This window comes from Nicotiana tomentosiformis, chromosome 11 (assembly GCF_000390325.3).
Source record: "Nicotiana tomentosiformis chromosome 11, ASM39032v3, whole genome shotgun sequence".
NCBI lineage: Eukaryota > Viridiplantae > Streptophyta > Magnoliopsida > Solanales > Solanaceae > Nicotiana > Nicotiana tomentosiformis.
In genome coordinates this window covers 60,635,204-60,661,628 of record NC_090822.1, presented here as the reverse complement: position 1 = coordinate 60,661,628, position 26,425 = coordinate 60,635,204, and the positions used below count along the sequence as shown (strand labels likewise).

The 26,425-nt window shown below is 39.7% G+C and overlaps 1 long non-coding RNA gene across 1 annotated transcript; it reads right to left on the bottom strand.

Moving 5' to 3' along the window:
- On the bottom strand, positions 1–24,643 carry LOC138900957 (uncharacterized). The gene is made up of 2 exons (XR_011412349.1): positions 24,556–24,643; positions 1–147 (listed from the first exon to the last, which is right to left on the bottom strand). It is a non-coding gene; the product is annotated as an uncharacterized lncRNA (long non-coding RNA).
- Positions 24,644–26,425: the final 1,782 nt, after the last annotated feature.

Sequence of the window (26,425 nt, the reverse complement as noted above, 5' to 3'; positions counted from 1 at the left end):
TTTTGCTGAGCCGGAACCAAATGCTGCATATTGTGTTGCAGAAACATTGGCCGTGGAGACAGTATTTGAAGGACAAAAGATCTGGGCAGCACCAGATTCATATCCCTGGGCATGCCATATCTACCAGGTGCGCAGTGATGCATACATCTAAAATTGGAAAAAAATATATAAAATGCATTACATCTGGAGCATCATCAATATTTGGAAACCAAAATTTAGAACACACAAACCATATATTCAATTCAACAGTATTTAAACAATAATGATTAGCAGATAAACCAGTTCAACAAACACAGGTAGAGAAGATTCCATGTAAGTAAGAAGCATAGAGAAAAGAAAGCTATATGAGTTAATGAATTTTAAAGATCCTTTAAGGTAATGACCGAGCAGCGAGCATCAATTATACTACAATCGAAATGAAACTTGTTTAATATTGATTTTGGAATTGGTTATGCAGCGTTCCACGTACGGCAAAGTAACAAACTGAAATAACTTTATTAACTGCTTACTTAAATACAAAAATGAACAGGGAGATAAAGAGTTAAATTTATACGTAGTTCTAAGAACACGTGGTATAACTTGGTACAAATCGAAAAAGTAAGTAGAAATATATCGAATATTGACTGTAAAAAGAATGTAATACAGACCAAACTGAATGGCAAATGATTTATGAACAAGAAAGACGAATCAATGTATAAAGCCCAAAAAAAAGGATAATCTCTCCATGAATATCAGTAATCTTTTCAATATGGGAGTGTGTGGATAGCCTAATAGAAATGATTGTCATCCTTCTTATAGTGAAAAAAAATCCTACTTTGGATATAAAAAATATATAGTGGGAATCCTATGATAGATTAGTTAATTGGCTTTCCCTTAATTTTTGCCGAGATTCTCTCCCTTAGTGTGGCTATAACGGCTTTTGTCCCTTAGCCCGATCTTGATCGGACATGGTATTGATCGATCCCCAGATTTAGAGCTCGATATTAACTCGAGCTCGATATTGACTCGGGGCCCAGTATTGGTCGGTCTCTAGCTCTTGAACTCGATAACATCACTTCACATCATAGTTTGATTTGGACCCGAGTTCGATAGTGACTCCGAGCTCGGTATTTGATCGGTCCCTGAAATTTGAGCTCAGTATCGTTGCTTTAGATATCATCTCAATATTATGAAGATGACCTTCGGTCCATTATGTTCCAATCTTGACTAATCATACGAAAGTTGAAAATCGGTTTTGACCGTATACAAATAGTCCCGTCGTTTCTCGGGAAGAATGTGGCGAGAAACGATATGATTTTTCAACGGCATGACCAGATATACACTGACGTTTCCATCGAGCCCAACCATGAAGTACGTGATATATGTCCCGTCGGTTCAGTTACCAAGGCATTAAATGCGTGTCAGACGATGGTCGGCCACTGCTTATATTGAACCGTCATTGCCAACCCTATAAATAGCTCCCCTCTTTACCATTTTTTACTTTTAGATCTCCAATCTCCAAATCTTCTAAGTTCCTTTTTGCATCTTCTGAGTTCTTCATCTGTGAATATGTGATTTTCATAACAAAATCTCTCTTTAGAACACCAAATCTTGTCATCTCCCTCTATTTTCAATCTTCAAATCTAAATGGCAAAAATGTCAAAAACTGTTCCAAAAAAAATAATGCTTCTTCTTCACGGCCCGCCGGAAATAAAACACCGGTGGAGCCATGACCTGAGGAGTGTGTTCCCGGGGGGTGCGTTCTCACATCCGATTTTAAGACCGACAAAGCCTCATCGGGTTTCGGTCAATGTGAGCCAGTATCGAGGTATATGTGCTCGATAACGGAAGGATACCTTAAACAAGTAAGAAAAGATTGTCACTGGGAAAACAAAGAAGTGATAATCCTGGCTCCCGAAGAAGATATTACTACTTATGTGAAAGGGCTTTTAAGTGTTTATACTTACCCTTTCACGTTGGGTCCCCTTGACCCTGTTGTTATCGATTTTTTCCGCCAATACCGCATAAACCTAGGCCAAATCCATTATTCTTTTTGGCAAATCGTTATTCTTATCTGCTTCTTTGTAAACAAAATCGAGGGGATGTCTTTCACCCTCGACCATCTCATCAGGTTGTACAGCCCCCGCCTCTACCGAGGTGGGTTAATAAAACTCCAGCGTCGGGCCACCAAAGTGTTATTCTCAAGCATAGACAAGGACAAGGACCGAGGCTGGATGGGAAGGTTCGTTCGAGTGAAGACTTCTGACCTAATCCCAGCCGAGAAGATTCCATTTCCCGAGGAATGGAATATGAAGCGTAAGTATAATCCTATTGTTAGCTCCTATTGTTTTGCTCCTTCATTTCTTTCTCATCGATATCCTTTTCTGTGATGTAGCGGTTGCTTGGATGCCCGGTATAATTCCTAACCTTAAGAGTTGGGTACTGGACCTGACTTCGACCTCACATATGATGAGCGCTCGTGGCGCGATATATCAAAGGGCTGATGGGAGGTGAAAACACATGGTAAGCTTCTTTCCCACGTCTTTGTTGACTTTGTAAAGAGTTTCTTATTTATTCTCCTTTTATACAGGCCTTGGCAAAGATGTTGTTATGAGGCCCTTATCCGGTGAGGAGGAGACTTGAATCCTAGTACCAAAATCGGCAAAGCAAAAAAGAGAGGAAATAGATCTCGACCTCCGAGGATCCGGAACCTAAGAAGACAACTCGTAAGTCGAGGAAGAATACCATCCTCTTGACCGAAGACTTTGTTCGGTGTCTTAGGGATAAAGATGAAGAAGAGGGAGATGATGACTCCGGGCTGGTCGCCCAAGTGAAAATGAGCACCGAGGCCTCAAAGGCTACTGAATCGGTGAAGGCAGCAGAGATTTCATCTCGTGATGAGGGAGTCTCGGGAAGAGAATTGGTCGAAGTCCCCGAGTCGTCGAGGATCGAGGATTTTTCCCACCATAATGAGCCAATGGTGGGTACGGCTGTAGGGCTGATCTTGAGGCCCCTCGAGATGGAGAAAATGCCCCAAGTGGTTCACTTGGGGCAATAGAAATTGGAGGCTCCCCGCTGCTCCCCTCGTTTTTTGAGGGAATGATTCGAGAGGCTCGGGCCTTGAAGACCCTTTTCGTCAAAGGAGGTCACGGAAGGGAAGATCCCTTTTGTGATTATTTTACTAGGGTCGAAGATGATACTGGCCTGAGAAATTTGGAGGTCTCGAGAAAGGACTTGGGTGAGGCACGGAGCCCTTTCAACTAAGTGTAGCAAGCTCTGAATCGGGTAAGCCTTTTCTCTTCTTGTTTGTATTACCCTTGTGTTTGTTTCTATCTTCCTATCTAACTTCTTTTCTTCTTTCTGCGTAGGCCTCATCGTTTAATTGGAAAGCATTTTCTCGGTCTCGAGCTGAGTTGAGTCGATATGAAGCCGACCGTCGAGGGCTCACGGAGGAGAGGAATGCCCTTAAACTTCTCGGTGGGCAAAGAGAAAAGGAGGTCAAGGTAATACGAGTCGAATTGGCCAAGGCTCATCAAGACCAGACCGATCAGGTAATAAAAATCTTAAAAACTCATGGGCTCGATTCGGGAACGGAGGCTAACATTTCAATCTCACAGATGCAGCAAAAGATCGAGATGATCAGGCATCTTCGTGAGGAGGTCGATATGATAAAGGCGAAGACCTTGGGTTGGAAAGAAGGTATGGACCGCTTCGCTGCAGAAAAGGAAATTGCTTTATCTAAATTGTCATCGGCCGAAAGTCAGCTTCGAGGCTTGAAGGAAAAAAGCTCAATTCAGGCGAAGAGGATAGAGGAGCTCGAGGCCCGGTTGGCTTTCGAACTTGTAAAGGCCAAGTCTGAAGCTGAAAAGGCAAAGGCCGAGGCAAAGGCGATTGTGGCCGTTTATCGGGCTGATGCTGAAGCCGCTCAAGTACAAGTGAGAAAAGCAGCCAAGACCACCCAAACTCGGGCATATTGGATTGCTGAATTTACCAAATGCCATTCTCGGAGGAAAACCCTCGAGGAGATACATGCTTGAGTTTTCGACCTTACCGAAGAGATAATAAAGACTAAAGAACTTGAAGCCGATGCTGGAGCCTTAGCTTCCGACGATGACGATGATGATGATGAGAGCAAGAGTGGGCCTGAGAGCAGGGAAGAGCTCGATGGAGAATAGACTGCCCCCAGAGAAAATCAGGAACCTTAGGGTTTTTTCTTTTTTTGATCTTTTTGTGTGGAGTCCTGATCGGACCTTGTAAATACTCTTATGTATATAAAGATCTTTTCCTTTTCTGATTTTGTCTTTGTTTCATTTTCTGTCTGGTGAATATTTTCATAAGTTCGAGGCTTTAGGCAATTTGATCGAAGTCGGACCTTGTAGTCTTTATAATCGAGTGAGTGTTTGCTCGAACTTGAAGTAATGTAGCCTTTAGGCTTTATGGTCGAGTGAGTGTTTACTCAAACTCAAAATAAGGTAGCCCTTGGGCTTTGTAGATAGTTCCCGAGTGAGAATGGTTGCTCGAACTCGAGCTGGGGTAGCCCTTAGGCTTTATAGTCGAGTGAGTGTTGTTCGAACTCGAAGTAATGTAGCCCTTAGGCTTCGTAGTCGAGTGAGGATGATTTCTCGAACTAGAAATAAGAATAGCCCTTAGGCTTAGTGGTCGAGTGAGGACTTGCTCGAACTCGAAATAAGGTAGCCCTTGGGCTTCGTAGACGAGTGAAAATAATTTTTCGAACTCGAATTAATGTAGCCCTTGGGCAAAGTGGTCAAGTGAGGACTTGCTCGAACTCGAAATAGGGTAGCCCCTGGGCTTCATAGTAGAGTGAGAATGATTTTTCGAACTCGAATTAATGTAGCCCTTAGGCTTAACGGTCAAGTGAGTGTTTGCTCGAACTCGAAGTAATGAAGCCTTTAGGCTTTATGGTCGAGTGAGTGTTTCGCTCGAACGCAAATTAATATAGCCTTTGGGCTTTGTAGATAGTCCCCGAGTGAGAATGGTTGCTTGAACTCGAGCTGGGGTAGCCCTTAGGCTTTATAGTCAAGTGAGTGTTGCTCGAACTCGAAGTAATGTAGCCCTTAGGCTTCGTAGTCGAGTGAGAATTATTTCTCGAACTCGAAATAAGAATAGCCCTTAGGCTTAGTGGTCGAGTGAGGACATGCTCGATCTCGAAATAAGGTAGCCCTAGGCTTCGTAGTTGATTGAGAATGATTTCTCGAACTCAAATTAATGTAGCCCTTGGGCATAGTGGTCGAGTGAGGACTTGCTCGAACTCGAAATAAGGTAGCCCTTGGGCTTCGTAGTTGAATGAGAATGATTTCTCGAACTTGAATTAATGTAGCCTTTAGGCTTAACGGTCGAGTGAGTGTTTGCTCGAACTCGAAGTAATGTAGCCTTTAGGCTTTATGTCGAGTGAGTGTTTCGCTCGAACTTGAATCAATGTAGCCTTTGTGTAACACCCCGGAAAGTTTTGAAGTACTTAAGCGCTATTAAAAAAGTCGATGTGCGCTAATTATATTATTTTGTGTGAAGACGGGGTCTATTAATGGGATGGATATCAATTGGATATGATAATAAGTGTACGAGTCATATTATAAGTGATGTGAGGTCTAAGGAGAACCCTAAGTCCAAGTCAACTTGAAAATTTCATGATAGACTAAAGTTCCAAATGAGTACGCACAAAACAAATTTTTGGACGATCTTATCTATATATATGTAAGGCGTTAGGTGATGTATGACCTATTGAATTAAATATCTTTGAGTGTAGTTTCTAACTCTTCAAAACGTTTGTCATTTGGACATTCCTACAAGAGGTTATGACCAAATTACCAAAGGCTGGGGGAGGAGCCTGCGGATGCGAAGCATCCGAGGCCGCGTCCGAAAGAGAGGCTGGCAGTGAAGTGATGCCATAGCGTCCAGGTCCGCATCCGAGCTTCAAAGAGGAGTGAAGTGGGGATGCGAAGCATCCAGGGCCGCATCCGAAACCCAGAAATCTGGGCCTATAAATACAAGGTCGGGTAAAAAGTGTATTTTATGTATTTGGGGGTTAGGGTTCTTGAAGTGAAGGGGCGATTTTGCGCTCAAATCAAGTCGAATCGACCAAGGTAAGTTGTTAATGATGTTTTGGGTTGATTATTACTCTATATACATGAGTTCTAACATCATTCTTACATCCAAATACAAGATTTCATCATCAAATCTTCAAGAACACAAAAATCACCAAAGTTGTGATTTTTCAAGATTGATCTACTAGAGGTAATTCCAATGCTTCAAACTCATTTATTATGAGTAGTTAGAAGTATTTGAAGCATTTGTTACAAGTTTTAATGGTTGAAATATTGGACTATAAAACCTTAGTTCATGGCATGAATAGAACTTTTGAGAAAATAAGAGAGAAGATGAATGGTAATCTTGGCGATGAAATTTATGAATACAATGAATCTATGGGATTTGTTACTAATATTGGTCTCACTGGATGTTGTTATTGTAGATTGAAGTTGATTAGTGTAGTGCATCGTTGTAGTATCATTAAGGAAAGAATTTGAGGTATGTTGGCTAAACTCTTCTTTAAGAATTGGAATTTCCAATATCCTTGTAAGTCCGAGATACTGATTAGAAATGGAGTATTCCGATAAGTTATGTGATGAAGATATATGTTCAATTCGTGTTTCAAATTCTTTTATCATATTGCATTATAAATTGAGGATGTGTCCCAAACTATGGATTATGTATCCACATGTTATAATTTCTAGTTGTGATTTATGCGAAAGTTATTATGCCAAGTTCTGTAGAGATTGTGATTGTGATACTCCTCTACCCACATACATTGGGGTGAGGCAGCATGACCGCTTTGTGTGGGGATTATGGTATTGTGGGACTGCACCTCCACCCGCATACATTGGGGTGAGACGGTACGATCGCTTTGTGTATAGTTTTGGTATTGTTGTGGCTCCACCACCCGCATACATTGGGGTGAGGCGACATAGCCGCTTTGTGTTAGTATCGGTATCGATGATGCATTTCCACCCGCATACATTGGGGTAAGGAGGCATAGCTACTTTGTGTTGGTATTGGTATCGTTGATGCATTTTCACCCGGATACATTAGGGTGAAGTGGCATAGCCGCTTTGTGTTGGTATTGGTATCGTTGATGCATTTTCACCCGCATACATTAGGGTGAGGCGGCATAGCCGCTTTATGTAGGTTATTGGTACTATGGTTATATCTCCACCCGCATACATTGGGTTGAGGCGGCAGGGATGCTTGAATAGAGTTGTGGTATTGTACTTACACCTCCACCTGCATATATTGGGTGAGGCGACGGGACCGCTTGTGTAAAGATGGTTACAGAGGATCTCATCTTAAATCCTATAAATGTTATTGATAGCTCTTAATAAGCTTCCTCTGGTTTAAACGGTTATCTATATTATTCTATTGATGCATTGGTTCATCATATTCATTTTGTATTTCTGAATTCTTTAATTTGTGTTTGATTTTTATACTAGTACTATTCGACGGTACTAACGTCCCTTTTGCTGGGGGCGCTGCATCTTTAAATGGATGCAGGTGGTTCCACAGCAGGAGACATTGATCAGCAATAGCAGCACACCTTCTTCCCAGCTGACTTGGTGAGCCCCACTACATTCCGAGGTCATGAATCCTTTGTACTTTGTGTATTTTGTTTGGGGTATAGCCGGGGCCTTGTTGCCGGCATTATCCTGTAGACATAGTGTGGGTTGTGTATTGGTGCTGGAGAAGACAAAATATGTTATGTTGTGGTTATATTACTTGTCCATTGAGACTTTAAAAATGATGAAGTTGTTGGAAATGAATTGCTATTGTAGACGTGAACACTATTTTGTCTAATTAATGAAAATAGGTATTATCTCCATTTGTTGATGAGTTTGGGTAGAATGAAATCTAACAGACTTACTTAGTCGGGTCCACTCGGTTGAGCGCCGGTCGCGCTCCTCAATTTTGGGGCATGACAAACTTGGTATCAGAGCTTAAGGTTTTAAAGTGTCCTAGGATGTCTCGGAGCCGTGTCTAGTAGAGTCTTTCTTATCGGTGTGTTATCGACCACATCTATAAGATGGAGGCTACTTGGATATTTAGGAATAATACCCTTCTTTGATATTCTGTATCGTGTGATGAAACTGGTTGTGAAATTGTTCTTCCTCCAACTCGTGCGTTGATGTTCAAGGTAAGTTTAAATGCTCTTTTGGTTTATTCCAAGTAATGTTGTCATGTGACATGACGAATGGGTAAAGGCCTAAATATTAAACAGATGGCACATGTATCTTGTTGAATGAATAGTATGACTATATGAGACAAGTATATAGTACCATGAGCATACTTTATATGAGAAGAGTACTAGAAGTGATTACCCACCTCCAAAGAGGTATTGACGTGATAAATGAGACCTAAGCTTAACTAGTACATGTGGATAGTGTGGGAACCATGTGTATGATTCAAAGATGTAAATATGTTACATAGGCACGTGATATATGAAAGGCATGGCCTGGAGAGTAATGATAAATGTGTAGGTCTCGCACGGGAGAAAAGAAGTTATGAAAGGAGAGTCAATTAAACCCACAATGAGAAAATCCTAGCACTAGGAATGTTATAATAAAATCCCAGGAATGTGCGAAGTTGTGTTACACTCCAAAAAGGATATTGACACGAGGGATTTGGATCCCAGGTCTGTGTGGCTGAATAAGAGTAGAGAACTTATGAGGTTAATACCATGGGGACTTAAATCTCCCTAATAGTCAATCATATACATGAGGACTAGAGATGCGAAACATATGTCCTTCAAATTGCTAAATTCAAGACTTGTGTCAAAATGTGAAACATTCACCCCAAGTGGGGAGGGAACGACCATGTTGACGCTACTTAAGTGCAATAAAACGAGAGTAGGGCCATGTAGCTATGATGTTTGGATATTTTGTTGAAGACATGTGTAGTCTAGAAAAGTGGTATGGGATAATGTGATTCTCTGAAAGGAAATTCAAAAGATAAACCACTAGTGCAAAAATAATGTGGAAGGTTAAGAAATGTAAATTCTTCGTACGTGGCAATATACATGACAAGGTCAACGATACTAGAAACTAAGAGTAAGGTTTGCAAAAGGGTTTTATACTTGTTAGAGAGTTAGGGACAATGGAACCCAAGGAAGTACTATAGATCAAATGTGAAAGGCTTGTGAGTTCTTAGAATGAGTTAATCACGGATTTGCGATTTAGCTAAAGTTCCAAGGCTTTAGGAAAGATAGAACGAGTGGGAGAGATAAATGTGATGGTATAATAACCCAAGAGTGCATCGGGACGTGATGAAGAATCTCTTAAGAATCTTACAAGAAAGGAAGTGTTAAGTGATACATGGATGAACACATTTTCCCACGGATATCCCAACAAGTGTCGAGAGGCGAGCAGGATGAATAAAAAACTAAGGGAAAAGACCACGTAACATATGGAAGAACGCATGGCTATTCACTAACTAGGAAGAATGAGGCGAGAAGAATTGGAAGAGAAATCTGATATAGATGTTCCACTAATGATGAAATATCGCAAGATGATCATTTATGCCTCTAGGCAACTGAAGAATCATGAGAAAAAAAATAATCCAACACATGACTTAGGACTTGCGGCTATGGTGTTTACATTAAAGGTTTGGCGTCATTAATTGTATGGGGTCCAGGTGGACATATTCACGGACCAAAATATCCTTCAATATATTTTCAAATAGAAGAAATTGAATCTAAGGTAAAGAAGATGGCATGAGTTACGTAAGGATTACGATATCAATATTCTATATCCTCCGTGGAAGCCAATGTTGTGGCGGATGCTCTTACTCAGAAATCTATGGGTAGTTTGGCTCACTTGAAGGCATGTCAAAGGCCGTTGGCCAAGGAAGTTCATAGATTAGCTAGTTTGGGAGTTCATATTGCGGATTCTAATGAAGAAGGGGTAATTGTACAAAATAGGGCTGAATCATCGCCTGTGGTGGAAGTCAAAGAGAAGCAATACAACGATCCATTTTTGGTGGAATTGAAGGTGGAGATTCAAAAACATAAAACTATGGTTTTTCTCTTGGCATGGATGATGGTACACTAAGGTACCAAGGGCGACTTTGTGTTCCAAATGTGGATGGTCTATGAGAAAGAATTATGACTGAAGCTCACACTTCTAGGTATTCCGTGCACCTAGGTTCTACGAAAATGTATCATGATCTTAAGGAAGTCTATTTGTGGAATGATATGAAGAAGAATGTGGCGGATGTTCTAGCAAGATGTCCAAATTGTCAGCAAGTGAAGGCCGAACACCAAAGGCCCGGTGGGTTGGCACAGAACATAGAAATTCCAATGTGAAAGTGGGAAATGATTAATATGGACTTTGTGGTAGGATTACCGCGCACTCCACGCAAGTTTGACTCAATTTGGGTGATTGTGGATCGACTTACAAAATCAGCACACTTTTTGCCGGTTAAGACTACCAACACAGTGGAGTAGTATGCTCAGTTATATATCAAAGAAATAGTCAGGTTGCATGACACCCCAGTTTCCATCATTTCTGATCGAGGAGCACAATTCACTGCTAAGTTTTTGAGAAAGTTTCAGCAAGGTTTGGGCACTCATGTGAATCTTAGTACAGCCTTTCACCCGCAGACTGACGGGCAGGCAGAGCGGACTATTCAGATGCTTGAGGATATGTTGCACGCTTGTGTTATGGACTTCAAAGTTAGCTAGGATGATCATTTCCCACTCATAGAATTTGCATATAACAATAGCTACCATGCTAGCATTCAAATGGCACCGTTCGAGGCTTTATATGGTAGGAGATGTAGATCTCCCATTGGGTGGTTCAAAATTGGGGAAGCAGATTTGATAGGGCCAGACCTTGTGCATTAGGCTACGAAAAAAGTTAAAATCATTAAGGAGCGGTTGAAGACTGCTCAGAGTCATCAGAAATCCTATTCGGATGTTCGTCATAGAGATTTGGAGTTCCAAGAAGATGATTGGGTATTCTTGAAAGTTTCCCCCATAAAGGGTGTAATGCGATTTAGTAAGAAAGGAAAATTGAGTCCGAGGTATGTCGGACCGTACAAAATCATTCAGAGGATCGGTGAGGTGGCATACAAGCTTGAACTACCACCTGAGATGTCATTAGTACACCCGGTATTTCATGTGTCTATGTTAAAGAAAGTAGTTGGTGATCCGACGCTCATTGTTACGGTTGAGACTATTGAGGTAAATGTGAAATTGACTTACGAAGAGATTTCGGTTTCTCTTATTGATCGGCAAGTCCGAAAGTTGAGAAATAAAGAAATTACATCTGTAAAAGTGTTATGGCGAAACCAACACGTGGAAGAGGCTACTTGGGAGGCGGAGGAGGAAATGAAGAAAAATTATCCTTATTTGTTTGAATAGCCATGTATTTATAAAGTTATGATCTATGAAAAATATTCTAAGAGTTGCTTTCTATGAATTTTGTATCATTTGAACAATTGGCGTTAAGGGTGTTTCTTTCCTGAAATATATTGCTTATGAGGCCACAATTGGTGTTGTTTTGTATGATGTTATATCATTGGATTATGTATATGTTGTTACAATTAGTTTCTAGGGTTCTCTGGCAGGTGGACAAGCCTAGTTACAGGGGAAACTCTGCCGAATTTTTTACGAATTTGTAAAGATAGCCAAATTTTAAGGGCCATAAGTAAGTTGAAATTTTGGAAAGGAAGTATGAGATCAATATAGTCATTAGTTCCTATGTATAATGGTTGGAGGTATAAGGATAACTCTATTCTTAGAAGTGACTTGTGAAACATTCGAGGACGAATTTTCTTAAGTGGGGGAGAATATAATACCCCGGAAAATTTCGAAGTACTTAAGCGCTATTAAGAAAGTCGATGTGCACTAATTATATTATTTTGTGTGAAGACGAGGTCTATTAATGGGATGGATATCAATTGGATATGATAATAAGTGCATGAGTCATATTATAAGTGATGTGGGGTCTAGGGAGAGCCCTAAGTCCAAGTCAACTTGGAAATTTCATGATAGACTAAAGTTCCAAATGAGTACGCACAAAACAAACTTTTGGACGATCTTATCTATATATATATATATATATATATATATATATATATATATATATATATATATATATATATATATATATATAAGGCGTTAGGTGATGTATGAACTATTGAATTAAAGGTCTTTGAGTCTAGTTTCTAACGCTTCAAACCGTTTGTCATTTGGACATTTCTACAAGAGGTTATGACCAAATTACCAAAGGCTGGCGGAGGAGCCTGCGGATGCGAAGCATCCGAGGCCGCGTCCGAAAGAGAGGCTGGCAGTGAAGTGTTGCCATAGCATCCAGGTCCGCATCCGAGCTTCAAAGAGGAGTGAAGTGGGGATGCGAAGCATCCAGGGCCGCATCCGAAACCCAGAAATCTAGGCCTATAAATACAAGGTCAGGTAAATAGGGTATTTTGTGTATTTGGGGTTAGGGTTCTTGAAGTGAAGGGGAGATTGTGAGCTCAAATCATGTCCAATCGACCAAGGTAAGTTGTTAATGATGTATTGGGTTGATTATTACTCAATATACATGAGTTCTAACATCATTCTTACATCCAAATACAAGATTTCATCATCAAATCCTCAAGAACACAAAAATCACACAAGTTGTGATTTTTCAAGATTGATCTACTAGAGGTAATTCCAATGCTTCAAACTCGTTTATTATGAGTAGTTAGAAGTATCTGAAGCATTTGTTACAAGTTTTAATGGTTGAAATATTGGATTATAAAACTCTAGTTCATGGCATGAATAATACTTTTGAGAAAATAAGAGAGAAGATGAATGGTAATCTTGGCGATGAAATTTATGAATACAATGAATCTATGGGATTTGTTACTAATATTGGTCTCATTGGATGTTGTTATTGTATATTGAAGTTGATTAGTGTAGTGCATCGTTGTAGTATCATTAAAGGAAGAATTTGAGGTATGTTGGCTAAACTCTTCTTTAAGAATTGGAATTCCCAATATCCTTGTAAGTCTGAGATGTTGATTATAAATGGATTATTCCAATAAGTTCTATGATGAAGATATATGTTCAATTCGTGTTTCAGATGCTCTTATCATATTGCATTATAAATTGAGGATGTGTCCCAAGCTATGGATTATGTATCCACATGTTATAATTTTTACTCGTGATTTATGCGAAAGTTATTGTGCCAAGTTGTGTAGAGATTGTGATTGTGATACACCTCCACCTGCATACATTGGGGTGAGGCGGCATGACCGATTTGTGTGAAGATTATGGTATTGTAGGACTGTACCTCCACCCGCATACATTGGGGTGAGGCGGTACGACCGCTTTGTGTATAGTTTTGGTATTGTTGTTGCACCACCACCCTCATACATTGGGGTGAGGCGGCATAGCCACTTTGTGTTGGTATTGGTATCGTTGATGCATTTCCACCCGCATACATTGGGGTGAGGCAGCATAGCCGCTTTGTGTTGGTATTGGTATCGTTGATGTATTTCCACCCGCATACATTGGGGTGAGGCGGCATAGCCGCTTTGTGTAGGTTATTGGTACTGTGGTTATATCTCCACCCGCATACATTGGGTGAGGTGGAAGGGCCTCTTGAGTATCGTTGTGGTATTGTACTTACACCTCCACTACATATATTGGGTGAGGCGGCGGGACCTCTTGTGTAAATATGGTTACAGAGGATCTCATCTTAAATCCTATAAATGTTATTAATAGCTCTTAATAAGATGGTTATCTATATTATTCTATTGCCGCACTGGTTCATCATATTCATTTTGTATTTCTGAATTCTTAAATTGGTGTTTCGTTTTCATACTAGTACTATTCGACAGTGCTAACGTCCCTTTTGCCGGGAGTGCTGCATCTTTAAATGGATGCAGGTGGTTCTACAGCAGGAGACATTGATCTGTTATAGCAGCACACTTTCTTCCCAGCTGACTTGGTGAGCCCTACTTCATTCTGGGGTCATGAATCCTTTGTACTTTGTGTATTTTGTTTGGGGTATAGCCGGGGCCTTGTTGCCGGCATTATCATTGTACTCTTCTTTATCTATAGAGGCTCTGTAGATATAGTGTGGGTTGTGTATTGGTTCTGGGGAAGACAAAATATATTATGTTGTGGTTGTATTACTTGTCCATTGAGACATTAAAAATGATGAGGCTATTGGAAATGAATTGTTAATGTAGACGTGAACACCATTTTGTCTAATTAATGATAATAGGTATTATCTCCATTTGTGGATGAGTTTGGGTAGAATGAAATCTAACAGGCTTGCTTAGTCGGGTTCACTCGGTTGAGCACCGGTCGCGCTCCTCAGTTTTGGGGCATGAGACTTTGGGCTTTGTAGATAGTCCTCGAGTGAGAATGGTTGCTCGAACTCGAGCTAGGGTAGCCCTTAGACTTTATAGTCGAGTGAGTGTTTCTCGAACTCGAAGTAATGTAGCCCTTAGGCTTCGTAGTCGAGTGAGAATGATTTCTCGAACTCGAAATAAGAATAGCCCTTAGGCTTAGTGGTCGAGTGAGGACTTGCTCGAACTCGAAATAAGGTAGCCCTTGGGCTTTGTAGTCGAGTGAGAATGATTTTTCGAACTCGACATACGAATAGCCCTTAGGCTTAGTGGTCGAGTGAGGACTTGCTCGAACTCAAAATAAGGTAGCCCTTAGGTTTCGTAGTCGAGTGAGAATGTTTTCTCGAACTCGAAATAAGAATAGCCCTTAGGCTTAGTGGTCGAGTGAGGACCTGCTCGAACTCGAAACAAGGTAGCCATTGGGCTTCGTGGAGCTTGATCTTATTTTTTTCGTTGGCAGTCCCCGATTTATGAGGTAATTTTTCAAACTCCGGTCATGGTTGGCCCTTGAGCATGTTTGCATAATAGATCATGAAATAAATGAATCTTTCTGAGATATGAGATATCGGTAAAGAAGAAATTTCTCTTTATAAGTCATTATACACGTTCATGTTTTGTTCCAGAGCTTGATCAAACTATACGGGCATGGTTCGTTTTGACCATTTGGCCCTTATAATTTTTCCTATCGAAATCCTGTTGCCATGAAGTAACTTTCTTGCATCGAACTTAATATATTCGAGGGTAATCCCCTCCCCCCCCCCCCAGTATTTGAGGGTGATTGAAAAGAGGACTCGGATACTGTTGAATTGTTCTAAGTTAGCACGATCAATGGTTGCCTCATTAAAAACCTTGCCGAAAAACCCGTTTAGGATAAAATCGGTCAAAGGGAAAAGGAGTGCAACGCGTGCTTTTAGACCTAAAGTCTTCGGGTAGAATAATCCATCCATGTTTGTGGTCGAGCACCTGCAAGGGTTAATTTCAAAATACAAATGAACATGGGAGGGTCGTACCCTAGCAGTAATATCATTTTAGGTGCGAAATGTTCCAATTGCTCGGTAGTTGTTTGCCGTTTATCACGCCGAGATTGTAGGACCCATTGCCGACGATTTTGAGGACCTCATATGGTCCTTCCCAGTTCGGACCCAGTTTTCCTTCATTCGAATTTCGGGTGTTGAGAGTGACTTTCCTTAGTACCAAGTCCCCGATTTTAAAATATCGAAAATTGGTTCTTCGATTGTAGTATCTTTCGATCTGCTATTTTTGGGCGGCCAATCGGACGAGAGTGGCCTCTCATTTTTCGTCCAATAATTCTAGGCTCGTGTTCATGGTCTCGTTATTCGACTCCGTTGTTGCGTATCAAAACTTGATGCTAGGTTCTCCAACCTCAACCGGCATAAGAGCTTTGGTGCCATAAACCAACAAGAATGGTGATGCCCCGGTACTGTATTTAGATGTTGTGCAGTATGCCCATAGGACTTCGGGCAGTATTTCTCTCTATTTTCCTTTAGCATTGGTTAATTGTTTCCTAAGATTTTGGATGATGGTTTTGTTGGTCGATTCGGCCTGTCCGTTTCCACTGGGATGATAAGGTGTTGATAGGATCCTTTTGATTTTGTGATCCTCGAGAAATTTAATTACTTTGCTGCTGATAAATTATTTTCCATTATCACATACAATCTCGGCCGGCACCCCGAATCGACATATGATGTGGTCCCAAATGAAGTCTATCACTTCTTTTTCTCTGACTTTCTCGAAAGCCTGTGCTTCAACCCATTTAGAAAAATAATCAGTCATAAACAAAATAAACTTAGCTTTACCTGGGGCAGATTGGAGGGGACCGACAAGGTCCATCCCCTATTTCATGAAAGGCTATGGAGATAGGACCGAATGGAGTAGCTCCCCGGGTTGATGAATCATGGGCGCATGTCTTTGACAATTGTCGTATTTTGCGAATGAACTCCATTGCATCCTTGTTCATATCGGTCCAGTAATATCCTGCTCTGATTATTTTGTGGACCAACGAATCGGCCCCGGAATGATTCCCACACGTGCTTTCATGAATTTCACGTAAGATGTAATCGGTATCTCTTAGTCCCAAACATATTGCTAGTGGACCATCGAATGTCCTCCTAAATAGAGTTCCGCCTTCGGACAAGGTGAACCGTGCTGCCTTCATGTGTAGAGCCCTCGAATCTTTTGGATCTGATGGAAGCTTCCCGTTCTTGAAGTATTCTATGTATTTGTTTCTCCAATCCCATGTTAAACTTGTGGAGTTTATTTCGGCGTGTACTTCATCGACGAACCTAAGTTTGCAAGAGTGCCAACCTCGTTTTTCTGTTCTCGGGGTACATGTTGCAAAGTCCATTCCTTAAACGGATGTAGAGTCACTTGAAATTTATCGAAGTACCTCTGCATTCGATCTTCTCGGACTTCAAAAGTACCGTTGTCTTGATTTACCACGAGGAGGGAATCACATTTAGCCTCTATGACCTCAGCTCCCAAGCTTCTAACTAGTTTGAGACCTGCAATCACGGCCTCATACTCGACTTCATTGTTAATCAATTTTGTAGTTCTAATATACTGTCTAATTACATTACCTGTGTGTGATTTTAGTACAATGCCTAATCCGGACCCCTTCGCGTTCGAGGCACCGTCCGTGAAAATGGTCCAGACTCCCAAATAGGTACCCGGTTTCATAAGTAGCTCTCTTTCAATCTCGGGCACGAGGGTCGGCAAAAAGTCAGCCACGAAGTCTACCAAGATTTGAGACTTGATAGCTATTCGGGGTCGATATTCGATATCGTACCCACCGATTTCTATGGCCCATTTGGCCAAATGACCTGAAAGCTCGGGTTTGCACAAAATGTTTCGATGAGGATAAGTTGTTACAACATGTATCGAGTGAGATTGAAAATATGGTTTTAATTTCCTAGAGGTGCTTATTAAAGCAAGCGCTAATTTTTCTAAGTGTGGATATCTAGTTTCGGCCTCGCCTAAGGTCCGATTTACATAATAAAAAAGGAATTGCGTACCTCGTTCTTCCCGAACCAGGACTCCAATTACCGCTATCTCCGAGACAGCTAAGTACAAGTAAAACTATTCGTCCACTTTCGGGGTATGAAGTAGAGGCGGCCTCGATAAATACCGCTTTAGTTCTTCCAAAGCGTGTCGGCATTCCGGAGTCCATGCAAAGTTGCTTTTCTTTTTAAGCAGTGAGAAAACTCGGTGGCTCCTATCTGAGGATCTTGAAATGGATCGTCCCAAGGGGGCTTTTCTCCCCGTTAACCTTTGCAAGGCCTTCACATTATCTACCACCGTGATGTCCTCGATAGCATTGATTTTATCGGGGTTGATTTTGATTCCTCGATTGGATACCATAAAACCAAGAAACTTGTCTGAGCCAACCCCGAATGCACATTTTTCGGGATTAAGATTCATATTGTACTTCTTTAGTACGTCGAAAGTTTCCTGCAAATATTTTAAATGGTCCTCTACTCGCAGGGACTTAACTAAACATGTCATCAATATAAACTTCCATTGATTTTCCTATTTGTTTTTTGAACATTCGATTTACTAGGCGTTGATAAGTTGCACCGGCATTTTTTAGACCGAGTGGCATTACGTTATAACAATAGGTGCCATACTTGGTGACAAACGAGGTCTTTTCTTGATCCTCCGATTTCATTTGTATCTTGTACTCATAGTAGGCATCGAGAAAACTGAGAGCCTCGTGACCGGCCGTGGCGTCGATCATACGATCGATGCTAGGCAAAGGAAAAGAATCCTTAGGGCATGCTTTGTTCAAGTCTTTATAATCTATACATATTCTAAGTTTGTCTCCTTTCTTAGGGACCACCACCACATTTGCTAGACATTCGGGATATTTAACTTCTCGAATGGATCCTATTTTAAGAAGTTTAGTTACCTCGTCCTTGATGAAGGCATGTTTGACTTCGGACTGGGGCCTCCGTTTTTGCTTTATCGGACAGAATTTTGGATCCAAGCTCAGCCTATGAGTGGTTATCTCCGGTGGGATCCATGTTATGTCAAGATGGGACCAAGCGAAACAGTTCATGTTAGCTATAAGAAATTGAATAAGCTTTTTCCTGAGCTCGGGGTCTAACCCCGTTCCCAGGTATACCTTTCGCTCGGGCAGATGTTCGACTAGTATGATTCGCTCCAGTTCTTCGATCGTTGACTGGGAAGCATCGGTATCATCGGGGACCATAAAGGATCGAGGAATCCCATAGTCATCATTTTCGTCAGTCTTCTGATTCCCTAGTTGGATCGAAGCTGACGTTTGTGATTGCTATTTGGTATCCTGTTCACCCTTCGAATTTGATCCCTTTGTCGATGATAGTGTAGATATCGAAATTTCCTCATCGATGGCAAACATTTATCTTGCGGCCGGTTGCTCTCCGTAGACCATTTTGACTCCCTCCGATGCTGGGAATTTCAGAACCTGGTGGAGGGTCGAGGGTACAACTCTCATATTGTGGATCCACGGCCTTCCAAAAATAGCATTATACCTCATGTCGCGTTCGATTACGTGGAACTTTGTATGTTGGATGGTCCCGGCCACGCTTATTGGTAGGACTATCTTGTCCTTAGTAGTTTCACATGCCATATTAAACTTGTTTAGAACTAGGGTTGTGGGCACGATCTAGTCCTGCAGACCGAGCTGCTCTACGACCTTCAATCTAATAATGTTTGACGAAGTACCTCGATCAATTAACACATGCTTAGCTTGAGTTTTATTCATGAGTACAGATATTACCAGTGCATCGTTGTGGGGTTGCATGATTCCTTCTGCGTCTTCATCACTAAAGGACAAGGTTCCTTTAGGTGCATAATCCTGAGACCGAAATCACTTCTCTCTTTCAATCGACATCTTAGTACGCTTAAGCACTGGCCCTTGGGGGGTATCGATCCCACCGATGATCATGTGGATGATGTGTTGTGCTTTTTCTTGTTCGTTTATTCTGAAATCCCTATTTTTGAAATGGTTTTTGGCCTGTTCACTTTAAAATTCTCGAAGGTACCCTTTATTGAATAAACGGGCTACCTCCTCTCTCAGTTGCCTGCAATCTTCCGTTCTGTGACCATGACTGCGATGATATTCGCACATTTGATTGGGATTCCTCTGGGCAGGATCGGTCTGCAGAGGTCGAGGCCATTTAGTATCTTTGATGTGTCCAATAGCCGACATGATGGCGGATGCATCGACGCTGAAGTTATATTCTGATAACCGTGGTGCTTCCTTAGGTCTGATATGCCTGTCGAAATCATTCTTGTTCATCAGCCCTCGAGGCCTTTGGCCTCAATCACTTTTTTATCGCCTTGTACGGGGTTACATCTCGGTTTGTTACCAATATTATCTCCACTATACGGCCGTTATCGGTCCCTGATCGGCCTTTGTTCTCGGTTGGTGTCCATTTTAATAACGGACCCAGAACCCGACTGGTCGTCTTCAACTCTGATCTTCGACTGATACCGATTGTGTTCATCGGCCCAGGTAACAGCTGGGTACGCGATCAAGTTCTGCTTCAACCGTCGTGAAGCCATCAAGCTTCGTTCATTTAGACCTTGAGTGAAGGCTTGAACAGCTCAATCGTCTGTGACCGGCAGTAGATCCATTCGTTCCATTTGGAAACGAGATACGAATTCCCTTAGCATCTCGTTATCTTTTTGTCTTACCTTGAAAATATCGGACTTCCTGGTTTCGACTTTTATGGCCCCAACATGTGCTTTTATGAAAGAATCTGCAAGCATAGCAAATGAATTGATAGAGTTAGATGGTAAATTATGATACCATATCTTCGCTCCCTTTGACAGGGTTTCACCAAATGTTTTCAATAATACAGATTCGATCTAATCGTCTTCTAGATCGTTCCATTTAATGGCACATGTGTAAGAGGTGATGTGTTCGTTGGGGTCGGTTGTTCTATTATATTTAGTAATTTCGGGCATGCGGAACTTCTTGGGAATCGGTTTTGGAGCTGCGCTCGGTAGGAAGGGCATTTGTACGAATTTTTTGGAATCCAAGCCTTTCAATATCGGTGGTGCCCCCGGGATCTGATCAACCCTTGAGTTATATATTTCCACCTTTTTATCATTTGCTTCGATCCTCCTTTCTTCTGACTCTATTCGTTTCGTTAGTTCATCAAGTATCTTAACAATTTCAGAATTAGTCCCCGATCCTTGCTCATTTGACCTTACTACAGTCGGCCCCGTTTTGTGGGTGATTTCTTGGGGTGGACTAGGCTTAAGTTTGGTCGGTGCCTGGGTTTGGATATGCAATTGGGCTATTGCTACTTGTTGAGCTTGCAACATTTCGAAAATCATACGCAAGCTGATTCCGTTTCCTCAGCGTTTTGGGTATTTCGAGCTGCAGATCGAGTTTCACCATGAATGCTATTTTCAGGGTCGGAACGTTGGTTTGCCTCGATGGCCGCATGTGAATTAACGTCTATTGGCTCTTCGACCCAAGCTCTAACGGGATCGATGAGCGACCTTCCATCCCCGGGGGTTAAGTTGTTATTCTCATCTTGAAGGCTAGCTTTGTTGTCGATAGGTAGGGTCATTAATTGAGAATTCGTCGTTTTTAACCGAAAATTCAAACACTTCCAAGAGCAAGTGTAAAATATTGTGTTTCACATAGATTTGTACCAAATAACCACTATTATCCTTAGCCCCACGGTGGACGCCAAACTATTTACCCGAAAAACGGATAGAGTTGAATTTTTACATAGTTCTAAGGACATGTGGTATAACTTGGCACAAATCGAAAAAGTAAGTAGAAATATATCGAATATTGTCTGTAAAAAGAATAAAATACAGAACAAACTGAATGGCAAACGATTTATGAACAAACAAGACGAATCAATGTATAAAGCCCAAAAAAAGGATAATCTCTCTATGAATATCAGTAATCTTTTCATTATGGGAGTGTGTGGATAGCCTAATAGAAATGATAGTCATCCTTCTTACAGTGGAGAAAATCCTACTTTGGATATAAAAACTACATAGTGGGGATCCCATGATAGATTAGTTAATTGGCTTTCCCTTAATTTTCGTTGAGATTCTTTCCCTTAGTGCGGCTATAACGGCTTTTGTCCCTTAGCCCGATCTCGATCGGACTTGGTATTGGTCGATCCCCAGATTTAGAGCTCGTTATTAACTCGAGCTCGATATTAACTCGAGCTCGATATTAACTCAAGCTCGATATTGACTCGGGGCCCTGTATTGGTCGGTCTCTGGCTCTTGAACTCGATAACATCACTTCACATCATAGTTCGATTTGGACCCGAGTTCGATAGTGACTTCGAGCTCGATATTTGATCGGTCCCTGAAACTTGAACTCGGTATCCTGACTTCAGATCTCATCTCGATATTATGAAGATGACCTTCGGTCCATTATGTTCCAATCTTGACTAATCATACGAAAGTCGAAAACCAGTTTTGACCGTATACAAGTCACATGGTCAAGAATGTTACATACAAACACACAAATCTATATAGGAATTTTAATTCTTACATCTTAATACTACTTTTCTTTAAATTTGAATAATTTTATTAGTCAAATTAATTTCTGTAATTGCACCATAGTGCCAATAAACTCAGACATCTAAATTTTAGAAACTGCACATATTTAGACTCATCTTGAGAATACCTAGGCAGGTATTTCACTAAATCTTTTTCACCTTCTTAATTCCAGTAGATCCCCAACATGCTAGAACTTGATTTAAGTGATGTTCTTTTAGGAGCAACTTTCTTTCTAAATAGCTTAAGCCTGTCAGTTCCAAAAGTCACATGTTATTCCTGCAACCAGCATTGATTGAGTCAATAGCGCATATGACAAGTTTAGGTTCAATTCATCTTTTGGCTATATTTGGCTTGGTGTGATGTAATCATCGAAAAAAGTTAAAGCAATTGCCCTTATCACATCTTTCTCACAAAATAGCAACAGAGAATATTCTAAAGCAGTAGCACATGTGTTTCGATGATGCCTCAAAAGGCAGAGATTTTAAATATTCAGCCATTAGATCAATATCAACAATGATATGTAAAATAATCATGATATAGAGGATAGCTATTGATATACATTATGATATAAGCAAGGCGTTGCAAAAAGAATCATAATGCACCTTTCATGACCTATAGAACAAATATGGCAGAATTGAACCAATAGTGATGCCTAACTGTTTCCATGAACTTGTATTAAGCTTTACAAATAGTTTTCAAAATTACTTCTATCGTGTAATTTTTTCCCTAAAGTTCTATACTCTAAGCAGATGGTAGAGTGCTTTTAGTAATAACTATATAACAACACAATTATTAATTAAATAACCACAAAAGAGCATATTAAAATTGTTGGTCTGAAATATGGAAAGCGAAGCAAAATCTACTTACTTGGTCCTGACATTCAATATTTTGTTGCAGATACTCACCCAGAAAGAAGGGCAAAAATAGTTATGCCTTCTAAGGGCTCTCGTTTTTCTTGTTTTTGTTTTTATTTACAGAATATGTACTTGTAAAGATACATTTTAAGAAATTTTATCACCTAGTCTCTTACAAGTTACAACTACAAAGTCATTGTATAACAATAACAAGAATATATCCGGTGTAATCCTATAAGTAGTATTTAGAAAGGATAGTGTGTACGCAAACCTTACCCCCACTTTGTGAAGATAAAGAGACGGTTTTCCATAAACCTTCAGCTCAAGAAAAACATAATCACATCATTTTGAAAAAGAAATATGATAGTGGACAGTCATTATAAACAATGTAATTTTATAGTTCACAAAGAAAGGCAGACATAATTGAGTTTTCACCGGGCTGCCCTTTTTAAAGAAAGGCAGACATATTCTTCATATATTACATTTTACTGCAGTCGATACTTTACAGTAATCAGTTAAATTATTAGGTAAGTTTTTTCTAATTCTATCAAAGTATAAAATTTTATAGAAAATGTCAAAAGTAAAGAGTAATGAAAATTTGAACAAACCTAAACACTACTACCAACTATCTATATAACACAACTCTAATGATGAAGTAACTCTTCTGGTTAATTTTTCTCTACAAAACGTGTTTGTTCTTAATTATAGAACATCGCATCTATGATATACTTTCCCCTAGTTAGATTATTGTTAGTTTTTAAATTTTTCAAGCATCAGTCAGATTAGTAACTAAATTTTATGAAGCTAAAATTACGACATCTAGAAAATAAGCAGCGATAACACAAAAAGCTCCAAATAATGAAGAAGTCGTCTTTTTCATGTAAACTCAGGATAACAAAATAGAAAGAAATCAGAATCAGATTAAAATAGTGGCTGAAATCCAAGTCAGTCACAAGCTCATATATTCTAAAATCCTCAATTGTTAACTCTTGGTCAAAATGACCAAATCTTTAACTACAAACAAAAACGGAAAATGATCAAATAATCAGCGAAAACCCGAATTTCTTTCCAAGGAATTTTTTGAGTTTCAAAAATTCAGGATAAAATTAGAAAAATATTTCGAACACAAAAGAAAATAAAACAATCACAGTACTGATAAAAAAGAATAAAATAGAACAGTAAAAACCGTTCGACTACACGACCTTCTTAATGGAGCAACTATGAAACTGTAAAAAGACGCAATAGAAACCCCAATTTAAGAGACCGTTTGGACATAAGAAAATTTTTGCTTTTTTCTTTTTTTCAAAACCAGTATTTGTTAATAAAATTTCCAATTTTCACTTGAAAATGCATTTTAGAAATTTTCAAAAATTTAAAAAATTCAAAAAAGTTGTTTTTCAAAATTTTCACTCAAATCACTCACAAAACTTCAAAAACAACCCAAAATTATATTCATGTCCAAACACAACTCTAAATTTCAAATACCATTTTCACTTGAAAATATTTTTCACCCTATTTTGAAATTTTATAATTCTTATGTCCAAACGCCCACTAAATATCACTTTATATTTCAGAAATTGACGTTTAGTTCTAGACACAAAGAGTTTAAACGATGAAGAAGGAGAAGCCAAGGTAATTCTAGACAAGCGAAGAGCGAGAAAAGCAAATTATTAGGCAGCGGCCGTAAGAGATGGAGCGGAAATTACCTATTTAGAACTACACCGAACAGCACAAAAGAATAGACATAGGGGCACAACAGAAATTGTACCTAGTATAGAATTGCAAACAGACCAAGCTGCCCTCTGTCGGCAAGCAGGGATGCCGACGGTCTCCTGCTTGTTTTAGGACTCTTCTATATAGTTATTATTAGGCCAAATATATAGACAACCCATTGAACTTGATTGCATTTTTTATTTTGGTTCTCTATTTCAATTTTGTTCCATTTTGGCTCACAAACTCTATTTCTTATGTTTCATTTTAACACAAAAACTTTTATCCGACGTAAAAATACAGCGCGTATACGTACTTGCTTGGCCAAATACATAGACAACCTATTGAACTTGGCTCCATTTTTTATTTTGGCACTCTATCTCAACCTTGTTCCATTTTAGCCCTCCAACTCTATTTCTTATGTTTCATTTTGACACTCTATCTCAACCTTGTTCCATTACGGGTTCGAAAGTTTAGCGGTTTAGAAGTTTATGAAATTTGTGGGTATTTGAGGATATGCATGCACACACGTTTCACAAAATATAAAATTTATTTCAAAATATTTTATTTTTTAATTTTTTTTACGAAACCGACCAACTTCGGTCGTGTTTTTTGGTAAAAGAATGCAGGAAACTCTTTTAGTGTCCCGCAAAATTTATTTTTTAAGAAACCGACTGAAATCGGTCGATTTTCATATAAACAGTAAATGAGGAAGGAAATAATGAAGATGAAATATGGGGGAAGGAACTTGGGGGATTAAAAATGTGGCCAATAGTTATTTTATTACTGTTGGAGAAGGAATTTTGCCATAAACAATCTGCCTCACGCGCCTACCATGCGAGCCAATTCACACTATGTGACTAGTCAGCTTTCGTGTTAAAATAAAACATAAGAAATAGAGTTGGAGGGCCAAAATGGCACAAGGTTGATATAGAGTGCCAAAATGAAAAATGGAGCCAAGTTCAATGGGCTGTATATGTATTTGGCCTTTATGTTATTATCGTTGGAGAAGAAATTTGCCCAAAAAAATCTTCCTCATGCGCCTACAGGGTGAGGCAACTCACACTCTAAATTTAGTGAGCTTTTGTGTTAAAGTGAAATATAAAAAATAGGATTGGAGGGCCAAAATGGAACAAGATTGAGTTAGAGTGCCAAAATAAAAAATTGGGCCAAGTTTAATGGGCTTTCTATGTATTTGGCCTTATTATTATTGATAGAATAGAATAGAATAGAAAATAGAATTAGAATTAGAAAGAATTAGTCCACGCTAAGGTCAGTTAATTGATTACTCAATTGCTAATCAGTTGAATAGAAGTCCAAAATATCCTTTGATAATGACAAACAAAAAGGTAAGCTTAAGGCCGCCAGAGCATACAATCTCTCTATATATATATATATGTATATATATATAAAAGAGGGAATAACCAAGCTGATGTGGCATGTCTCGTATGCAAGGATTCTCATTTATCTTGATTCTCTTTTTTTTTTTGCTCTTTTTCACTCATTTTCCCCATAAAAAAACTTTACTTCCTTTCCAGCGCTAAACAAAAATTTATAAAACGCTCAAAACGTCCATTACGAAACGTTATGTACAATGACGCAGTAGATGACCATTAATTGAAACATCACACCCGTTACACTAAACGGCACATTGGTAAGCTTTCAAATATAGTTTTGTACATAAGTACAACATCCCTTCACATTCTGTAGATTGCTAAAAATCATAACCTGATTGCGTGGTCCTATTTACATCTCGCCGTCGTTGGAATCGGATCCAAAATTGATAGCAAATTTTTCACTGTGACAATGTAAATCGCGAATACCAAGAAATTGGTGATATAGAAAGATCGCGGTAATTTTCTTTTTGACTTTAATGATACTCTCCTTTTATTCCTTTTTACTTCATTTAGTTATATTTTAGTAATATT